Genomic DNA, 19529 nt, shown 5'->3' on the forward strand with positions numbered 1-19529 from the left:
AATCTGGTTTTTTAATTGATTTTTTTAATGCATTTCTACAAACCAACTTCAAAGAAAAAAAAACCATCAGCAAAATGAGAATTAATACTGTTCAAAATAAACATATCAACAGTATAATTCATAGCAATAAGGAAACAGCACCCAGAATAAAATCACATAAAGTTAGTATCCTCCCCTCCCACCCACTGGAAACCTCCAGACCAACCATTACAATATCTAAAAAAAAAATAGAGAGCATTCAACCCCCCCCAAAAATGTAAATATAAATAAAAAAAATAATAATGCCTACTACAAAAACTATACTGTAATTTCCATCAAGGAGAAACCATAAAACTTACAGAGGGAAAGAAAGTTGAAAGTAAGGGATTAAAAAGAATAAGCTTAATCTAAAGAGGAGTTATGAAAATAACCAAGAAAAGGTCCCCACACCTTTTGAAATTTTATGTCAGTGTTGAGAAGTGAGTAATGAATTTTTTTCAAGATCTAAACAGGACATAATATCATTAAGCCATTGAGCATGATTGGGTGGGGCAACATCTCTGCACCTAAGGAGAACTAAGCATCTAGCCAAAAGAGAGGCAAAAGATAATGTTTGATGTTTAGTCAGACTCAAGTGCATATCTGATCACCCAAGGTACCAAAAAGGGCAATCAGAGTATTAGGTTCTAAATGGCAATTAAGAATATGGGATAAAGATTAAAAAAAAAACTTCTGTCCAAAATTTCCCTAAACTAGGACAAGCCCAGTACATATGAATAAGAGAAGCCTTGGCCCCTTTACATTTGTCGCAAACAGGACAATGTCAGGATAAAACCGCGACAATTTAGTTTTGAACATGTGAGCCCTATGTACAACTTTAAACTGTAAAAGACAGTGGCAAGCACATAAAGCGGTTCAATTAACTGAGTTAAGAATTGAATCCCAAACCGCATCGGATAAAGAAATATTTAGATCATGCTCCCAAGCAGTTCTAATTTTATCAAAGGGGAGGCGCCTCAAGGTCACTAATTATCATGAATAAAAGATATTAAGCCTTTGCCCAATGGATTAATACAAAGAAACAGGTCCACAACGTTTTTCTCAGGCACCTCAGGAAAATTAGACAATAAAGGGTTAATGAAATGTCTAATTTGAAGGTATCTAAAGAAATGGGTATTAGGTAGATTAAACTTTACAGAGAGTTGTTGAAAAGTTGCAAAACGATTGTCTATGAAAAGATCTTCAAAGCGCCTAATGCCCATTCTATACTAATCGTGAAATGTTAAGTCTGCATAGAAGTTAGGAAAAGATAATTATGTAAGATAGGACTAGAGAGAGAGAAACTATGAAGGCCATTAAATTTTCTAAACTGAGCCCATGTTCCCAGAGTATGTCTAATAAGAGGATTAACCATTAGCTTAGGCAAGTGACAAGGAAGTGCAGATCCAAGAAGTGCGGAAATAGAGTTATTCTTGGTAGAGTTCAACTCCATTGCCACCCATTTTGGACAATCAGACTGATTATGAAAAAATGAAATAATCTGGTTATATGCCAAGCTAAGAGTCATATGGTTGATTATATTAATTGATATGCACTGTAAAGATGGGATTAGAATTTACACTTGCAGGAGAATAACTAGCCTTTGTAAAATTAATTTGTAGCACAATAGCTCTGCCATTTTAACCCTTCAAGACAAAACTTTTCATACAGAACTTTTAACAGTTTGAGTATGTACCTGTTTTAAAAAGCGAGTGGAGCCTGTCGGACTTATCTACAGAGCAGGAGATTGCTTGGGTCAATAGTAACTAGAGTTAATTAGCAAGGGGCAAGAAAAATACGTGAAGTTTGAGTGGAGCAGCTGTTCTTGGAGAAGACAGTGCTAGAGTGGTCAGGCTTTGGCTCATCATGTTTGGGTGGGATCAGGTGCAGATTGATACTCAAGTCTGAGAAGTTAGAGGCATAACATTCCGCAGGGGTTGGTGTTGGGACCACTTCTTTTTATGCTGTATATAAATGATTTAGATGATGGAATAGATGGCTTTATTGCCAAGTATGTAGATGATATGAAGATTGGTGGAGGGGCAGGTAGTGTTGAGGAAATGGGTTGGATGCAGAAGGACTTGGACAGATTAGGAGAATGGGCAAGAAAATGGCAAATGAAAGACAATGTTGAAAAATGCATGGCACTTTGGCAGTAGAAATAAATGTGCAGAATATTTTCTAAAGGGGGAGAAAATCCAGGAATCTGAGATGCAGAGGGACTTGGGAGCCCTTGTGCAGAACACTCTGAAGGTTAACTTGCAGGGTAAGTCGGTGGTGAGGAAGGCAAATGCCATGTTAGCATTAATTTCAAGAGGTCTAGAATACAAGAGCAAGGCTGTGATGCTGAGGCTTTATTAGGCACTGGTGAGGCCTCACTTGAGTATTTTGAACAGTTTTGGGTCCCTCATCTTAGAAAACAAGTGCTGGCATTGGAGAGGGTCCAGAGGAGATTCACAAGGAGTTATCATACGAGAGACATTTGATGGCTCTGGGTCTGTACTTGCTGGAATTTAAAAGGATGAGTGGGATCTCATTGAAATCTTTGGAATGTTGAAAGGCTTAGACAGAGCAAATGTGGAAAGGAAATTTCCCATGTCGGGAGAGTCTAGGATAGTGGTTGCCAACCCGTCGATCATGATCGACTGGTTGATCTTTGAGACTTTCCCAGTAGATCCCCCCAAAAAAAGAAAAACAAATACACAAATACTGTTGAGAGATTGTTCCCAGGTTGTGGGATTTTAGTTCCGTTCTTTCTGCCCAGTGCGCATGTGTGTAGCTGCCCCGCCAAGCACTACACAGTGTACTTTAGTGGTCCCCAACCACTGGGCCACGAGAAAATGATATGACTCAGCTGTACCTTTCCTCATTCTCTGTCACGCCCGTTGTTGAATACACGCGAGGTCATCAGTTGCCTAAACGCAGTGACACCCAAGTGCCTTGCGCGACCATTGGGAAGTGCCATTGGTACTGGCCTGGAGCGTGGACAGATGAGCACCGCCTCTAAACCTGTTTAGCACTCTGAAAGTTCATGGGGAATGCGGTGCTAAAATATTCGCAGACAACCTAATTCGGGCTCAGGGTTTCGTAAGTAGCAGAACAACTACCTCGCTGTGATCTGCTGAAACAAACTTTTGTCGACCGATAGATCCTACAAGAGGGTGGGTGCACACCCTGTTGCACTTCTCGTTTGGTCTGTCACTCCATCCGGACTGCGACTGCTGTGGCCCCGGCATGGGGACCTCCAGCTCTGACCTTGTCCTCTCATCCCACCCAAGACCATCCGCACCAGGCCAAGGCATCTGGCAGTGGATGGACGGGAGGCTGGAGTTCGGGCCCAGAGCCTGTCTAATGAGGCAAAGAAGCCCTCAAAACTGCTTCGGTACCTTGAGTCCAAGCACCCTGCACTTAAAGACAAACCCACTGAGATTTTTTTGAGTGGAAAAAAAGTGAGCAAGCGGGACAGAAGCTAGTGCTAATAGCCATGAAAACTAAATTGCGGAATAGACTGGACATAAGGAACCTACTTTGAGTATCGCTGTATTTAGGTTGTGTTTAACAACCTCCCCCCCCCCGTCAGCTGGTCTGCAAGAAAATTGTCAATATTAAACCGGTCTGTGGTGCAAAAAAGGTTGGTGACCCCTGGTGTACATAGATTATTTCTACTTCCGGGTTGCAGGGTTTTACTTCTGGTCTTTTCTGCCCGGTGCGTATGCGTGTGATTAACCGATTTCGTTGGGTCAATCTTGCCTTTCACTAAGGCCGAGGTAGGGGATCTTGGGCTTAAAAATGTTGGTGACCACTAGTCTAGGACAAGAGGGCACAGCTTCAGGAGAGAGTGGTGCCCTTTCAAAGCAGAGATGTGGAGAAATTACTTTAGCCAAAGGCTGGTGAATTAATGGAACTTGTTGCTACATGCAGGTCTGGAGGCCAGGCCATTGGATGTAATTAAGGCAGAGTATGATAGACTCTTGATTGGACATGGCATCAAAGGTTACAGGGAGAAGGTTAGGAACTGGAGGTGAGGAGAAGATTTTAAAAAAAGGATCAGCCATGATTAAATGGTGGAACAGACTCGATGTGCCAGATGGCCTAATTCTGCTCTTATGCCTTATGGTCTAAGAAGTGCAGGCAGGATGGTCTTCCAGGCATGGAATGATCCTCCTGTGAGATGTGGGATTTCGAGGTACCTTACGGTCAAGGTAACTTGTGGTTGAGCTCACTAAGGGAAAGGCATTTCTGGATTGGGTGTTGTGTATTGAACCAGATGTGATTAGGAAACATAGGTAATGGAATGCTTAGGAGACACTGATCAAAATATGACAAGATTCACCATACAGTTTGAGAGGGAGAAACTAAAGTCAGATGTATCAATATTGCAGTGGAATAAGGGGAATTAGAGGCTTGGGAGAGGAGCTATCCAAAGTTGATTGGAAGGGGGAGAGAATAAAGCCAAAAATATCAAAGGATGCCAAAAGTTTATTTCAGATAAAGAGAGGTGAAAATGGATATTGGACTGGCGGAAGATGATGTTGGAGAGATGATATCAGGGGACAAAAATGGTGGAAAATTTAAGTACTTTGTGTCAGCCTTTACCATCGAGCATGTCAGGGTCAGAAGTGATGTGTAGTTGCTATTAGTAAGATGGATCTTGAGAAGTTGAAAGATCTGAAGTTAGATTAGTCACATGGTCTAGAGAAAGTACACCCCAGAATTCTGAAAGAGGTAGCTGAAGAGTTTGTGGAGGCATTAGTAATGACTTTTTTCAAGAATTACTAGATTTCTGGAATGATTCTGGAGAATTTCAGATGTCACTCCACTCTTTAAGAAGTTAGGGAGGCAGAAGAAAGGAAATTATAGGCCAGTTAGCCTTACCTCAGTAGTTGAAAAGATGTTGGAGTCATATTAAGGATGATATTTTGGGTACTTGTAGGCATACTGTATGATTAAGTAGCCCAAAGTCAATATTGTTTCCTTAAGTGGAAATCTGTTGCAATTCTTTAAGGAAAGGGGGAGATATTGTTTACTTGGATTTTCAGAAGGCTTTTGACTAGCTGCCACTCATGAGGCTGCAAACAAGGTAAGAGCCCACGGTATTACAGGAAAGATGCTAGAAGGTGGATAGAAAATTGGCTGATTGACAGGTGGCATGTTTGGTAATTAATCAGAGGAAATATACATAATTCATAGCCTCTGACATTGAGTTGGGGTTCACTTTAAGAGGCTGGTCTGATGTGATGATGTAATTATGTAAGGTACTTCTACCACGCTTTGTGTTCAGTGTTCCGTATGGTTTCACTTTGGTGACCCCAGTGCTCTAGGACGACTCTAGAGTTATTGAACATGTCGGCCAATGCAGTCGCTTTGAAACTGCCAGAGTTTTGTGAGCAAAATGCCTTTGTTTTGTTTGTACAAGCTGAGGCCCAATTTGTGCTGTGCGAAATCACCACTGAGAACACCAAATATTTCTAATGTGGCAGTGTTGCTCAGCAACTCCATGGCTGCGAATGTGTTGAGTTGACTAGAATATCCACCTGAACACTATAAATATTGATTGCTGAAAACTCACCTTTTACAAACTTATGGACCATCAGTCTGAGCATACCCAACAGTTGCTCTCCTTGCCCAGCCTTGGTGATGCTAAGCAGTTGGAGCGAATGGACCACATGCTTTCTCTCCTGGGAAATCGCCATCCTTGTTTTATTTTTAAAGAACTCTTCATGAGCAAATGCCTGATCAGTTTGCATAGTCTCCACTAATGCTCTCGAGAAGAGTTCCAGAGTTTGATAGTCTACACTCATCCAGGCAAAGGTGCATCATTCCTTCTCCTTTCCCTACCTGATTAAGCCTGGTCAGCAAGGCCCGCAACAGTACATGGGTACGAAACAGCTGATGCCGGGTCTGTGTTTTTACAATGATGGCTTTGGTACTAATGCTAGGAAGTACTGACTGCCTTGCAGCTTCGACAGTGCTAGTGCATTTGACTTCAGAGGTCTATGAGCACCATGGGTTCCGGCTGCCAGGGTCATCCTTTACGATTCAGATTGCATCCATATTATTTGAAAAGGAGGAGGGTGAGCAGCCAGAAGTCGAGGTACATATTGATACCAGTGACTTGGGTAGAAAAAGGAATGAGGTCCTGAAGAGACAATCTAGAGAGCTAGGTTGGAAGCTGAAAAGTAGAACCTCAAGGGGAGTAATCTCTGGATTGTTGCCTGTGCCATGTGTAGGAATAGGATGATTTGGCAGATGAATGTGTTGCTGATGAATTGATGCGGAGAACAAACAGGGTTTGGATTTGTGGATCATTGGGATCTCTTCTGAGAAAGGTATGGCCCATAAGAAAAGGACACCTGAATGTGAGGATGACCAATATCCTTATGGACAGGTTTTCTAGAGTTGTTGGGGAGGATTTAAACTAATTTGGCAGGGGGAAGGGAACCAGAGTAATAGGACAGAAGATTGGGCAATTGCTATGTAGGTAGATGCAGCATGCAGAGAGACTGAGGAAGGATAGGCATTTAGAAGAGGAAATCTGCAGATGCTGGAAATTCAAGCAACACACACAAAATGCTGGTGGAATGCAGCAGGCAGCTTCTATAGGAAGACTCACTGTTGACGTTTCGGGCCGAGACCCTTTGTCAGGATAACTGAAAGAAAAGATAGCAAGAGATTTGAAAGTAAGAGGGGGAGGGGAAAATCTGAAATAATAGGAGAAGACAGGAGGGGTGGGGTGAAACTAAGAGCTGGCAAGGTGATTGGCAAAAAGGATACAGAGCTGGAGAAGGGATAGGATCATGGGACGGGAGGGCTAGGGAGAAAGAAAAGGGGAGGGGAGCACCAGAGGGAGATGGAGAACAGGCAAAGAGTGATGGGCAGAGAGAGAAAGCAGGATCTCCCAGTGGCCACACATTTTAATTCCACGTCCCATTCCCATTCTGCTATGTCTATCCATGGCTGCCTCTACTGTCAAGATGAAGCCACACTCAGGTTGGAGGAACAACACCTTATATTCTGTCTAGGTAGCCTCCAACCTGATGGCATGAACATTGATTTCTCTAATTTCTGTTAATGCCCCTCCTCCCTTTCTTACCCCATCCCTGATTTATTTAATTCCCCCCGCCCCTTTTTTCCAGACCTGACTTACGCTACCTTACTTTCCCTTTTCTATTTTCTAATTATGATTTATAATTTAAATTTCTAGTATATTTACTTCTATTTGTACTTCAGGGAGTGCGAAGCGCAGAATGAAATATTGCTGTGATGATTGTGGGTGCATGACCATGGTTGCCAAGAGATTAAAACATCTCGCCACGAGGAAGCAAGGTTCAGACAGGGCTCCAGAGAGTTGCAAGGTATCTAGGGAAGTATCTGAAGAATAGTATTAGGAGAGCTTGACTGGGGCATGAGAAGGCTTTTGTGAATAGAATTAAGGAAGCCCCCAAAGTGTCTTACATATATGTGAAGAACAGCAGGATGACTAGAGGGAGGGTATGACCAATCAGGGATAGAAGAGCGAACATGTGCCTGGATCTGGAGGAGTTAGGGGAAGTTATTAATGAATATTTTGTTTCAGTATTCACCATTGAGGAGGACTTCAGCATTTGAGAGGGCAGCAAAATGCAAACTAATATGCTTAACATGATGATGGTAAGAAAAAGAATGTACTAGAACTTTTGGAAAACATTAGAATTGATAAGTCTCCAGAGCAGGATGGGAAATACCCCAAATTAATATGGCAAATGAGGGAAAAGGCTGCTGTGGCTTTGATCTCATCACTGACCACAGGAATAGTACCAGATAATTAGAGGGTGGCAAATGTTATTCCTTTGTTCAAGAAGGGGAGTAGGGATCACCCTGAGAATTATAGACCATTGAGTCTTACTTGAGAGTTGGGCAAATCATTGGAGAGGTTTCTTAGAGACACTTTTTAGAGAAGTATGGTCTGATTAGGGATGGTCAACGTGACTTTCTGTAGCATAGATCACGTTTCATGAGACTGATTGAATTCTTTGAAAATGTGACAAAGCATTTTGAAGAATGTGATGTACATGGATTTTAGTAAGCCATTGGATAAAGTTCACTATGGTTAGGTCATTCAGAACATTAGGAGGCATGGGATTCAGGAAAACGTGGCTGTGTGGATTTAGAGCAACACAAACAAAATGCTGTAGGAGTTCAGGTTAGCTGACCTCTATGGAAATGGATAAATAGTTGATGTTTCGGGACAAACCTCTTCATTGTGATGCTTGACCTGCTGAGTTCCTCCAGTATTTTCTATTGCTTGGATTTTGTGCTATTACTACTACTGCCAACTGTCTTCCAGAGATGCCTACTTTGAAAAAGTTCAAATCTTCCCTTCAGTGGGAGTTCAGTAAAACCCTCTCTCAATGTTCCCCCTCTGAGATCTCTGGTTCCCTCTAACTCTTTGACCATGTTCTCACCCAAACCCACTAGCACAGCCATGTATCCTTCCTGGGAATATGTTTTGCCACCATATCAATCCACATGGCTTCCAGATCAGTTTTCAAGCTTCTTGATTCGGAGCTTCTGATGACTCCAGGTACTCGCATTCAATCGACTGCTCCTTCTGCTGTTGCCCCTGCCATGTTCTCTGTGCCACGCTTTCTGCCATGAGGAGGTACCTGGTAACCCTATCCCAACTGCTTCCACAACTCCGGAATTCTTTCTCCGTTGCCTGCAATGGACCTGTCCGATACTTTATCCTGTGTCGAATCCATGCTTTCAATTGCTTGTTCGTCACTTTTCACACATTCAGCAAGGATCAGAGGATTGCTCTACTACAGACTGCTGAACCTGCCATCTCCAATGCTGGCAGATACAGATATCCTCAGACTGCAATCCCTGATGCTGACCTCAGGTCGCACCATCAGCTCTTGGGTCCTTGGAGACTCCATCTTCCTACTCCCCCACCTTCCCTGAAAACCCCAACCCTCCCCTCTCCTCAGACACAAGCAACCCTCTACCTACCCCTCCTGATCCTAACTCTCATTTGTGCTTGATCTTCGCTATTCCCTCTGACCTTTCCCCTTTCTGAGGCAGAACATACTGTCCTGAGTAAGGGTCTCACCTTTGTACGCCTGTGCCCACGCATCAGTGACTCCGCACTCATCATGACGCTGCGCTCTTCTTCTGCAGCCTCCGTCTCTTACTTCTTTGCACGGACACTCCAGCCCGCTTCGATGACCCCCCCCCCCACCCCCACTGACTTTTACCGTCTTCAACCCTCCTCCTCTTCCAGGACATCCCACTCTGGTCGTCTTCAAGTTTTAGGTCTTTTCATTGCTAACAGCTGATGAGACATTAACTGTCTCAACTTTACCACTTCTCTCTCTAATTCTAACCTCACTCCTTCCAAACACATTGCTCTTCACTCTCTCTGCACTAATGCTAATCTTACTATCAAACCTGCAGATAAGGTTGTTGCTATAGTAGTTTGGCGGATTGACCTCCACCTTGCTGAAGCCAGACAATTCACAAACATCTCCTCTTACTTATCCCTCAAACAGGACCCCAGTAAGTAGCACCAGGCCTTTGTCACATGCACCATCAATGACCTTATTAACACTGGGCATTTCCCATCCATTGCCAGCAAACTCAGTTCCCTTACCCCTCACCTCCCATTTCTACCTTCTACCCAAGAACCACAAATCTGCCTGTACAGGTAGACTCATTGTTTCTGCTTGTACCTGCCCCACCAAGTATGTATATCTACATATCTTGATTCTGTTTTCTCCCCCCTGGTTCAGTCCCTTCCTGCCTACATCCATGACACTTCACACACTCTGGATCTTTTCAAAGATTTCAAGTTCCCTGGCCCTGATCATCTCACTTTCACCATGAATGTTCAGTCTCTATACATCTCAATCCCCCATCAGGAGAGCCTTGAAACTCTCCACACCTTTCTAGATAACAGACCCAATCTGTTCCCCTTCACCACCACTTCCTTCATCTGGCAGAATTGGTCCTCACTCTCAATAATTTCTTCTTTTGACTCCTCCCACTTCCTCCGAACAAAAGGTGTAGCCGTGGGTACTCACATGGGTCCCAGCTATGCCTCCCTTTTTGTTGGCTGCATGGAACAGTTAATGTTCCAAATCTACAATGGTATCATTCATAAGAGAAAATCTGCAGCTGCTCAAAATCCAAGCAATACACACAGATTGCTGGAGGGACTCATCAGGCCAGGTAGCATTTATGGAATGCAGTACAAGGGCTGGGAAAGGAAGGGAAGAGCTCAGATAGTAGAGTGCACCCCTGTGGCCATGCCCCTCAGTAATTGCCACGCTGTTGATGGGGGTGACCTAACAGATCAGGTCTCTGGCACCAAGCCTGGTTCCGTGGTACAGAAGGGAAAGAGGAAGATGAGGAATGCAGTAGTCATAGGGGATTCTATAGTGAGGGGAACAGACAGGAGGTTCTGTCAGCCTCATGGAGTGTTACCTCCCATGTGCCAGGGTACAAATTTCTCAGATCGAGTGCAGAGTATTTTGAAGGGAGAGGGTGAATAGCCAGAAGTCTTGGTACATGTTGGTAGCAATGACATAGGTAGAAAAAGGGAGGAGGTCCTGAAGAGAGAATTCAGGGAGTTAGGTAGGAAGCTGAAAATTAGGACCTTCAGGGTAGTAATCTTAGGATTGCTGCCCTGTGCCATGTGCTAACAAGTGCAAGAATAGCATGTTTAGGCATATTAATGCATGGCTGAGAGGCTGGTGTAGGGGGCAGGGCTTCAAATTCCTGGATCATTGGAGTCTTTTCTGGGGGAGGTACAGCCTGTTGAAAAAGGACGGGTTATACAAAGGTTTCCAATATCCTAGCAGAAGGGTTTAATAGAGCTGTTAGGGAGGGTTTAATCTAATTTGGCAGGGGAATGGGAAACAGAGTGATAGGGATGAGGATGGGGAAAACAAATAAATCAAAGACAGGTACCACAGAGATGATAGAAAGTACAGGCAGGAGATGAGGCAAAATCACAGCCAGTGCAATGAGTTACAGGACAATAGAGGTGTGGTGCAGTTAAAACAGAAAACAACAAGTACTCGACTGAAAGTGCTAGATTTGAATGCATGCAGCATAAGAAGTAAAATGGATGATCTTGAAATTGAAATTTGGCAAGTATGATGTTGTGGCTATCTCTGAAACTTGGCTAAAGGATGGCTTCCATTGGGAGCTGAACGTCCAATGATATACGGTATATTGGAAAGATAGGTTAGTAGGTGGGGGGTGGAGTGGCCCTCTTTATAAGGAAATAATATTAAATCATTAGAAAGGAATTACATAGGATCGGAAGGTGTAGAGTCTCTATGGGTTGAGTTTAAGAAATGTCAAGGGTAAAAGGACCCAAATGACAGTTGTATACAGGCCTCCAAACTGCAGCCGGGATGTGGATTACGAATTACAGCAGGAGATAGAAAAGACGTGTCAGAAGGGCAATGTCATGATAATCATTGGGAATTTTAACATGAAAGTGGATTGGGAAAACCAGGTCGGTACTGGACCTCAGGAGAGAACTTGTAGAATGTCTAAGGGATGGCTTTTTAGAACAGCTTGTTGTTGAGCCCACTGGGGGATCGGCTGTGCTGGATTAGGTGTTGTGCAATGATCCGGAGATGATAAGGGAGCTTACAGTTAAGGACCTCTTAAGGGAACAGAGATCACAATATGATTGAGTTCACTTTGAAAGTTGAGAAGGAGAATTTAAATTCCAATGTGTTGGTATTTCAGTGCAATAAAGGAAATTACAATGGCATGAGAGGGGAACTGGCTAAAATTGGCTGGAAGGGGACACTAGTAGGAAGACAGCAGAGCAGCAATGGCTGGAGTTTCTGTGAAAAATGAGGAAACTACAAGAAAGATATATTCCAAATAAGAAGAAATTTTCGAATGGAAGAAGAACACTACTGTGGTTGACAAGTGAAATCGGAGCCAAAGTAAAAGCAAAAGAGAGGGTATACAAGGAAGCCAAAGCTTGTGGGAAGATAGATGATTGGGAAGCTTTAAAGAAAAAATTGCAGAAGGAAACTAAGAAAGGACTCTTCACAGTTTAAGAAGGGTGGGAGGCAGCAGAAAGGAAACTGCAGACTTGTAAGTTTGATGCCAGTGGTTGGGAAGTTGTTGGAATCGATTGTTAGGGTTGAGGTTACTGAGTATCTGGAGGCACATGACAAGATAGGCCAAGGCCAGCATGGTTTCCTGAAAGGAAAATCCTGTCTGATTAATCTACTGCAATTTTTTGAGGAAATTACAAGCAGGGTAGACAAAGGAGATGTAGTAGATTTGGTGTACTTGGATTTTCAGAAGGCCTTTGACAAGGTGTTGCACATGAAGCTGCTTAGCAAGATAAGAGCCCATGGAACTACAGGGAAGTTACTGGCATGGGTAGATCATTGGTTGATCGGCAGAAAATAAAGAGTGGGAATAAAGGGATCCTATTTTGGCTGGCTGCTGGTTACCAGTGGATTTCCACAGGGGTTGGTGTTTGGACCGCTACTTTTTACGATATATGTCAGTGATTTGGACTATGGGATTTGTGGCTAAATTTGCTGATGATACAAAGATAGGTTGAAGAGCAGGTAGTTCTGAGGAAACAGAGAGACTGAGATGGTTTAGGGGAATGGGCAAAGAAGTGGCAAATAAAATAGAATGTTGGAAAGAGTATGGTCATGCACTTTGGTGAAAGAAATAAATGGGCAGGCTATTATTTGGATGAGGAGAGAATTCAAAGTGCACAGTTGCAAAGGGACTTGGGAGTCCTTGTGCAGGATACCCTAAAGGTTAACCTCAAGGTTGAGTTGGTGGTGAAGAAGGCGAATGCAATGTTGGCATTCATTTCTAGAGGTATAGAATAAAAGAGCAGGGATGAGGTTCTCGAAGGCACTCGTGTGTAGTATTGGGCTCCTTATTTTAGAAGGGATATATATGTGGCCCCCGTTTTTTTGGAAGTATTTATTAGTAAAAATACACAAAAATAATATCAATGCAAACATACAGATAATATACGTCATCAATACTAAATCTAAAAGTGCAGGTATAATAATAATCAATAAGAAATAGCTCTATCATTGTCTAGGGGATAAATGTATTGTCCGATGGAAATATAAAAGTCACTCAGTTCATGCAGGCTGCAGCCTTGGTTGGAGTCGAGAGAGAGATTTTTAGAAGCTTGCCGGCTTTCCTTTTTATGATTTTGATCCGTCGGGAGTCCCGTTGGTGTGGCCGTTCACTTGTGGGCTCTCCTTTAGCTGAGCCTTTCTTCCGTGATGAGCCCGCTACCCTGGCAAGGGAGGACGCACATGGGCCCTCACTGGCATTCGCTATAAAACACTGTCACTGGCTTTCCAGCGTTTCTCCTGGTGCGTCTAAAGGGGTTGTTCCCCAGACCCTCTTTCATCCTTACCCACGGGGTCTCAGATGTCAATCAGGTTGGGATGATGCAATCCCTCCACCAGCCCACTCTGGTCATCCCCTGAGGGGCTTCAATGAATAGTACAGTACTCAATACACAATTCCGTCTCCAAGAGACAATAGCCGTTATCAGGGGTTTTGTTTTCACTGAGGCCAGGACACATTCCAAAACCTTGTGGATACTCTCTCATTTCCTGGGTCCCAGACCTGAATTAATAGCAATCTTGCGATTCTCAAAAAGGACGGGGCGACTTTGTACCCTTCAGCCCCTCAGAGTTGTGGCACATTCATAACAATTTAAAGCAGAGATAGATAGTTTCTTGATTAACCAGGATTGGGGAGAAAGCAGGGAATTGGGGATGACTGGAAGAATTGGATCAGTCCATGATTGAGCAGACTTGTTTGCCGAATGGCCTACTTCTGCTCCTATATCTTGTGGTCTTGTGGCTGCAGAGATGAGAGGGTTTCACTGAACTCCTGTTGAAGGCAAGATTTAAACTTAAGGCTAGTCAACCCTGGAAGAAGTTTCGTAGTGTAGTAATCCAATCACAAAAGAAGAGAAAAATCTGCAGATGCTGGAAATCCAAGCCCCACACAGAAAATGCTGGAGCAAGTCAGCAGGCCAGGCAGCACTTATGGAGAAGAGCCCTGCCAAAAGGTCTTGGACTGAAATGTCAACTCTTCTCATTGCCATAGATGCTGCCTGGCCTGCTGAGTTTTTCCAGCCTTTTGTGTGTGTTACCGGCATCATTCTCCAACTCTTCCTATGCTGCATCGACAACTGCATTGATGCTGCTTCCTGCACCCATGCTGAGCTCATCAACTTCAGCTTTGCCTCTAATTTCCACCATGTCCTAAAATTTACCTGGTTTATTTCCAACACCTCCCTCCCTTTTCTAGATCTCTCTGTCTCAGTCTCTGGAGACAATTTATCTAGTGATATAATTTACAAGCCCATTGATTCTCACAGCTCGCTGGACTATACCTCTTCCCACCCTGTCACTTGAAAATCGTCATTCCATTCTCTCAGTTCCATCGCCTCAGCCTCGTCTGCTCTTAGAATGAGGCTTTTCATTTCAGAACAAATGAAATGTCTTCTTTCTTCAAAGAAAAGGTTTTTCCTTCCTCTACCAGCAATGCTGCCCTCACCCACATCTCTTCCATTTCACACATATCTGCCCTCACCCTTCCTTCTGTCACTGCACCACGGATAAGGTTCCTCACTACCACCTAGTAGCCTCTGCATCAGTGATTCTTGGTAACATACGTTATCTCCAATGGGATTTCCCCACCAAGCATATCTTTCCTCCCCCCCTGCCCCCCCAACTTTCCACTTTCTGCAGGGGTTACTCCCTGCACAACTCCCTTATCCATTCAATTAAACTTGAACATAACAAAATGTCTCTATTCCTGGCAACATTCCTACAAATCTGCTCTGTACCCACTTTGGTGTTATATGCTTATGATAATATGACCTGCACTGTGCACAGTAGATGTGCATAATCTGAAGCTGTCATAAAAGTGTCACATCTGTCCCGACACCATTTTCCTCACGGCCATTCAGGGCCCCAAGTAGTCCTTCCAGGTGAGGAGACATTTCACCTGTGAGTCTGTTGGGTCATCTACAGTATCCAGAGCTCCTGTTGTGGCCTCCTGTATATCGGTGAGACCTGACTTAGATTTCAAGGGCGCTTTGCCACAGACCTATGCTCTTTCCGCCAGAAAAGATCTGATCTCCTGATGGGCACCCACTTCAATTTTACTTCTCACTTCCATTTTGACATGTCAGTCTGTGGCCTCCTCTACTGTTGCAATGAGGCCACAGTCAGGTTGGAGGAGCAACACCTTAGATTCCATCTGGGTAGCCTCCAACCTGAAGGCTTGTACATAGATTTCTCAAACTCCTCGTAATTGCCCCCCCTTCCCTTCATCATTCCCCATTCCTGTTTCCCCCTCTGACCTATCTCCTTACCTGCCCATCAACTCCTCCCCATTCCCCTACTTCCATAGTCGCCTGTTCTCTCCAATAAGGTTCCCGCTTCTCCAGCTTCCTTTATCTCTTTTACCTAGCCCTTTACGTCATTCCTCCCCCCTCTCCTGGTTTCACATATTATCCACTACCTTGTACTACTTCCTCTCCTTCTTGATGTAACTTCTCATCTTTTTTTTTCCAATCCTGATGAAATCCTGAAACATCAACTGTTTATTCTTTTACACAAATGCTGCCTGGCCTGCTGAGTTCCTCCAGCATTTTCTGTGTGGTACTTGGGGCATTATGTTCAGTCTGCTTGCCTCAGTATAGGAAGGATGTGGAAGCTTTAGCAAAGGAGACTTACCATGATGCTGCTTTGATTAGAGAGCATGCCTTATGAGGTAGTTTGAGCAAGCTAGGGCTTTTCTGTTTGGAGTGAAGGAGGATGAGAGGTAACTTAAGAGAGGTGTAAAGGATAAGAGACATAGATCGAGTGGATAGCTAGGCACTATTTTTCTCGGGATAGAGATGGGGTGGATGTCAGAAGTTTTTTTTTTAAATGGTGTCATGGGTGCATGGAATAACGTAAGATAGTATCAGTGGAACACAAAACTGCTGACTAGTCTATTAATCACCCCGTTTCTGATAAAAGATCACTGCTATCAATAACCTGTAATTTCCCTTTCGGAGGTGAGCTTTTGTACTGACTGTATGATCTGGTATTTTTTGTGGTGTGAATTGAAGTCTCAAAGGTGCAGGACTTTTGTGCTGTGGTGTGAATGGGCTGAATCTAAGTGGCAGGACCCGAGAGCGAGGAACGGGCCATATTTGGCTTTTGCTCAAGTGGACTTGGAGTGAATTTAAAGCATCAGAACCGAGGTGCAGCAGAAATGGGGCGGCATGGCCTGGGCCCGAGAGCAAGGTACAAGCTGATGTTTAACTGATATAAGCGCCGGGCCAGATTGGAAAGGTCAGGGTGTTGGGGACGGAGGCAAAGAACATGCTGGTGTTCAGTTAGCTGCTCTAAGGTTTCTTCATCTCTGTGCTGAACTAAGGCTGTGGTCTGTGAACTCACTTTCATTAACTTTAGTTCTGAATGTTATTTGTTTACTTTTTGTTATTTGCATGATTTTTTTGTACATTGTATGTTTGCTTTTTTTAAATGGTTTCTATTGGGGTTCTTTGTTTTGTGGCTGCCTGTAAAGTGATAAATCTCAAGGTTGTATATAGTATACATACTTTAATAATAAATGTTTTTCGAATGTCCTTACCAATGTCCTTACGAATGTCCTTAGGGTGGTGAAGAAAGGGATGGTGGTAGAGGTAGGTACATTAAGGACATTTAAGAAACGCTTACATTGGCAGACAGATGATGGAAAATGACAGATTATTTAGGAGGAAGGGGTTAGATTGATCTAGAATTAGTTTTAAAAAAGTAGTACATTATTGTGGATCAAAAGGTCTGCACTGTGATGTTGTGTTCTATAATGTAAAATGAGCTATTATTTAAATATCATTGCTGACATTATTTATCCAAAGGATATAAATAATGCATCCAAACGTATAAATAATGATATCCAAAGGTATTCACTAAGGAGAAGGATATTGAATTGTGTAAGGTGTGGGAAACAAGTAAGGAAGTTATGGAACCTATGACAATTAAAGGGGTGGAAGTACTGGCGCTTTTAAGAAATTTAAAAGTGGATGAATCTCCGGGTCCTGACAGGATATTCCCCAGGACCTTGAGGGAAGTTTGTGTAGAAATAGCAGGAGCTCTGACGGAGATCTTTAAGATGTCATTAAAAACGGGGATTGTACCGGAGGATTGGCTCTGTGGATGTGGTTCTATTGTTTAAAAAGGGTTCTAGAAGTAAGCCTAACAATTATAGACCTGTCAGTTTGACATCAGTGGTGGGTAAATTAATGGAAAGTATTCTTAGAGATAGTATTAATAATTATCTGGATAGACAGGATCTGATTAGGAGTAGCCAGCATGAATTTTGCATGGAAGGTCATGTTTGACAAACCTTATTGAATTTTTTGAAGAAGTTACGAGAATGTTGACGAGGGTAAGGCAGTGGATGTAGTCTATATGGACTTCAGCAAAGCCTTTGACGAAGTTCCACATGGAAGGTTAGTTAAGAAGGTTCAGTCGTTAGGTATTAATGCTGGAGTAATAAAATGGATTCAACAGTGGCTAGATGGGAGATGCCAGAGAGTAGTGGTGGATAATTGTTTATCGGGATGGAGGCCGGTGACTAGCGGGGTGCCTCAAGGATCTGTTTTGGGCCCAATGTTGTTTGTAATATACATAAATGATCTGGATGATGGGGTGGTAAATTGAATTAGTAAGTATGCTGATGATACTAAGGTAGGAGGTGTTGTGGATAATGAGGTGGGTTTTCAAAGCTTGCAGGGAGATTTATGCCGGTTAGCAGAATGGGCTGAATGTTGGCAGATGGAGTTTAATGCTGAGAAGTGTGAGGTTCTACATTTTGGCAGGAATAATCCAAATAGAACATACAGGGTAAATGGTAGGGCATTGAGGAATGCAGAGGAACAGAAAGATCTAGGAATAACAGTGCATAGTTCCCTGAAGGTGGAGTCTCATGTAGATAGGGTGGTGAAGAAGGCTTTTGGAACGCTGGCCTTTATAAATCAAGGCATTGAGTACAGAAGTTGGGATGTAATGTTAAAATTGTACAAGTCATTGGTAAGGCCAAATTTGGAATATTGTGTACAGTTCTGGTCACCGAATTATAGGAAAGATATCAATAAATTAGAGAGAGTGCAGAGACGATTTACTAGGATGTTACCTGGGTTTCAGCACTTAAGTTACAGGGAAAGGTTGAACAAGTTAGGTCTCTATTCATTGGAGCGTAGAAGGTTGAGGGGGGATTTGATCGAGGTATTTAAAATTTTGAGAGGGATAGATAGAGTTGACGTGAATAGGCTGTTTTCATTGAGAGTAGGGGAGATTCAAACGAGAGGACATGATTTGAGAGTTAGGGGGCAGAAGTTTAAGGGAAACACGAGGGGGTATTTCTTTACTCAGAGAGTGATAGCTGTGCAGAATGAGCTTCCAGTAGAAGTAGTAGAGGCCAGTTCAGTTGTGTCATTTAAGGTAAAATTGGATAGGTATATGGACAGGAAAGGAGTGGAGGGTTATGGGCTGAGTGCGGATAGGTGGGACTAGGTGAGATTAAGAGTTCGGCATGGACTAGGAGGGCCGAGATGGCCTGTTTCCGTGCTGTGATTGTTGTATGGTTATATGGTTATAAAGTTATTTCCCTCAAAACATTCATTATGCACCAGTACAAGATACTTTCAGCAAAATGTGAGCGTTTAATTGGAGATAAAAAGGTTGGTAGTTAGTTGTGTGGTTGACAGAGTAAAAGAGAAATAGAAGCTCTTAATGGAATGGACAAGTAGCATTCTACAAAACTAAACTGAAGTTCAATTATAGCTGTTCTTCCACAGCTTATGGCAGAGGCTCTAATCCTGTAATATTTCATGTCAGAAATTCTGCCATGAACAGAATTTCCAGTTGGTAGTACAAGCCTGCTCCCCTACTGCAGCCAGCTAGTTTGGCTGTATAGGCATTAGTCAGACATGTAAACTGGCGAAGATGTGCTGTTGCAGATTACATAAGAGATGTCTTAACTTTGCGTTTTCAAGCACCTAATTTAAAAGAAAAGCATGCTATTTGAGTTGGCAAAACAATGGTTCATATAGCAGAACTTAGAAGTGACATAACCAGGGAAATAGTCTCTTTGGTTTACTTTGAATGTGGTTCTTTAAACTGTAGTGCTGCACTTGTAAATGTAATTACATAAGAAAATGTAATTTAAAATATTATCATTGCCTAGGGACAATGTGCTAAGGAAAAATGGAACTGTTGTTTGTGGACAAGTAATTGAAAAGTCACATGTATAAGCTGTAAGAAATTAGTTGATGAGTAGAATTGCAAATCAGGACTTGAGTTTTCGTTAGATTAGTGTGTGCAAAATTAGGAAGAGGTATAAGACAAAGAATAAAACTAATTTAGCATGTAGATGATTTAATATTCTTGAGAGAATATCAGTAGCACTTGTGGTGTTAGATAGTATGTACC

General features: G+C 42.9%; 1 protein-coding gene across 8 annotated transcripts in view; it reads left to right on the forward strand.

Annotated features, from left to right (window-relative positions):
- The window catches only part of trappc9 (trafficking protein particle complex subunit 9), a 551561-nt gene that overhangs the window by 131115 nt on the left and 400917 nt on the right, over positions 1-19529 (forward strand). The window lies entirely within an intron of this gene.

This window comes from Hypanus sabinus, chromosome 1, assembly GCF_030144855.1.
Source record: "Hypanus sabinus isolate sHypSab1 chromosome 1, sHypSab1.hap1, whole genome shotgun sequence".
Lineage (NCBI taxonomy): Eukaryota > Metazoa > Chordata > Chondrichthyes > Myliobatiformes > Dasyatidae > Hypanus > Hypanus sabinus.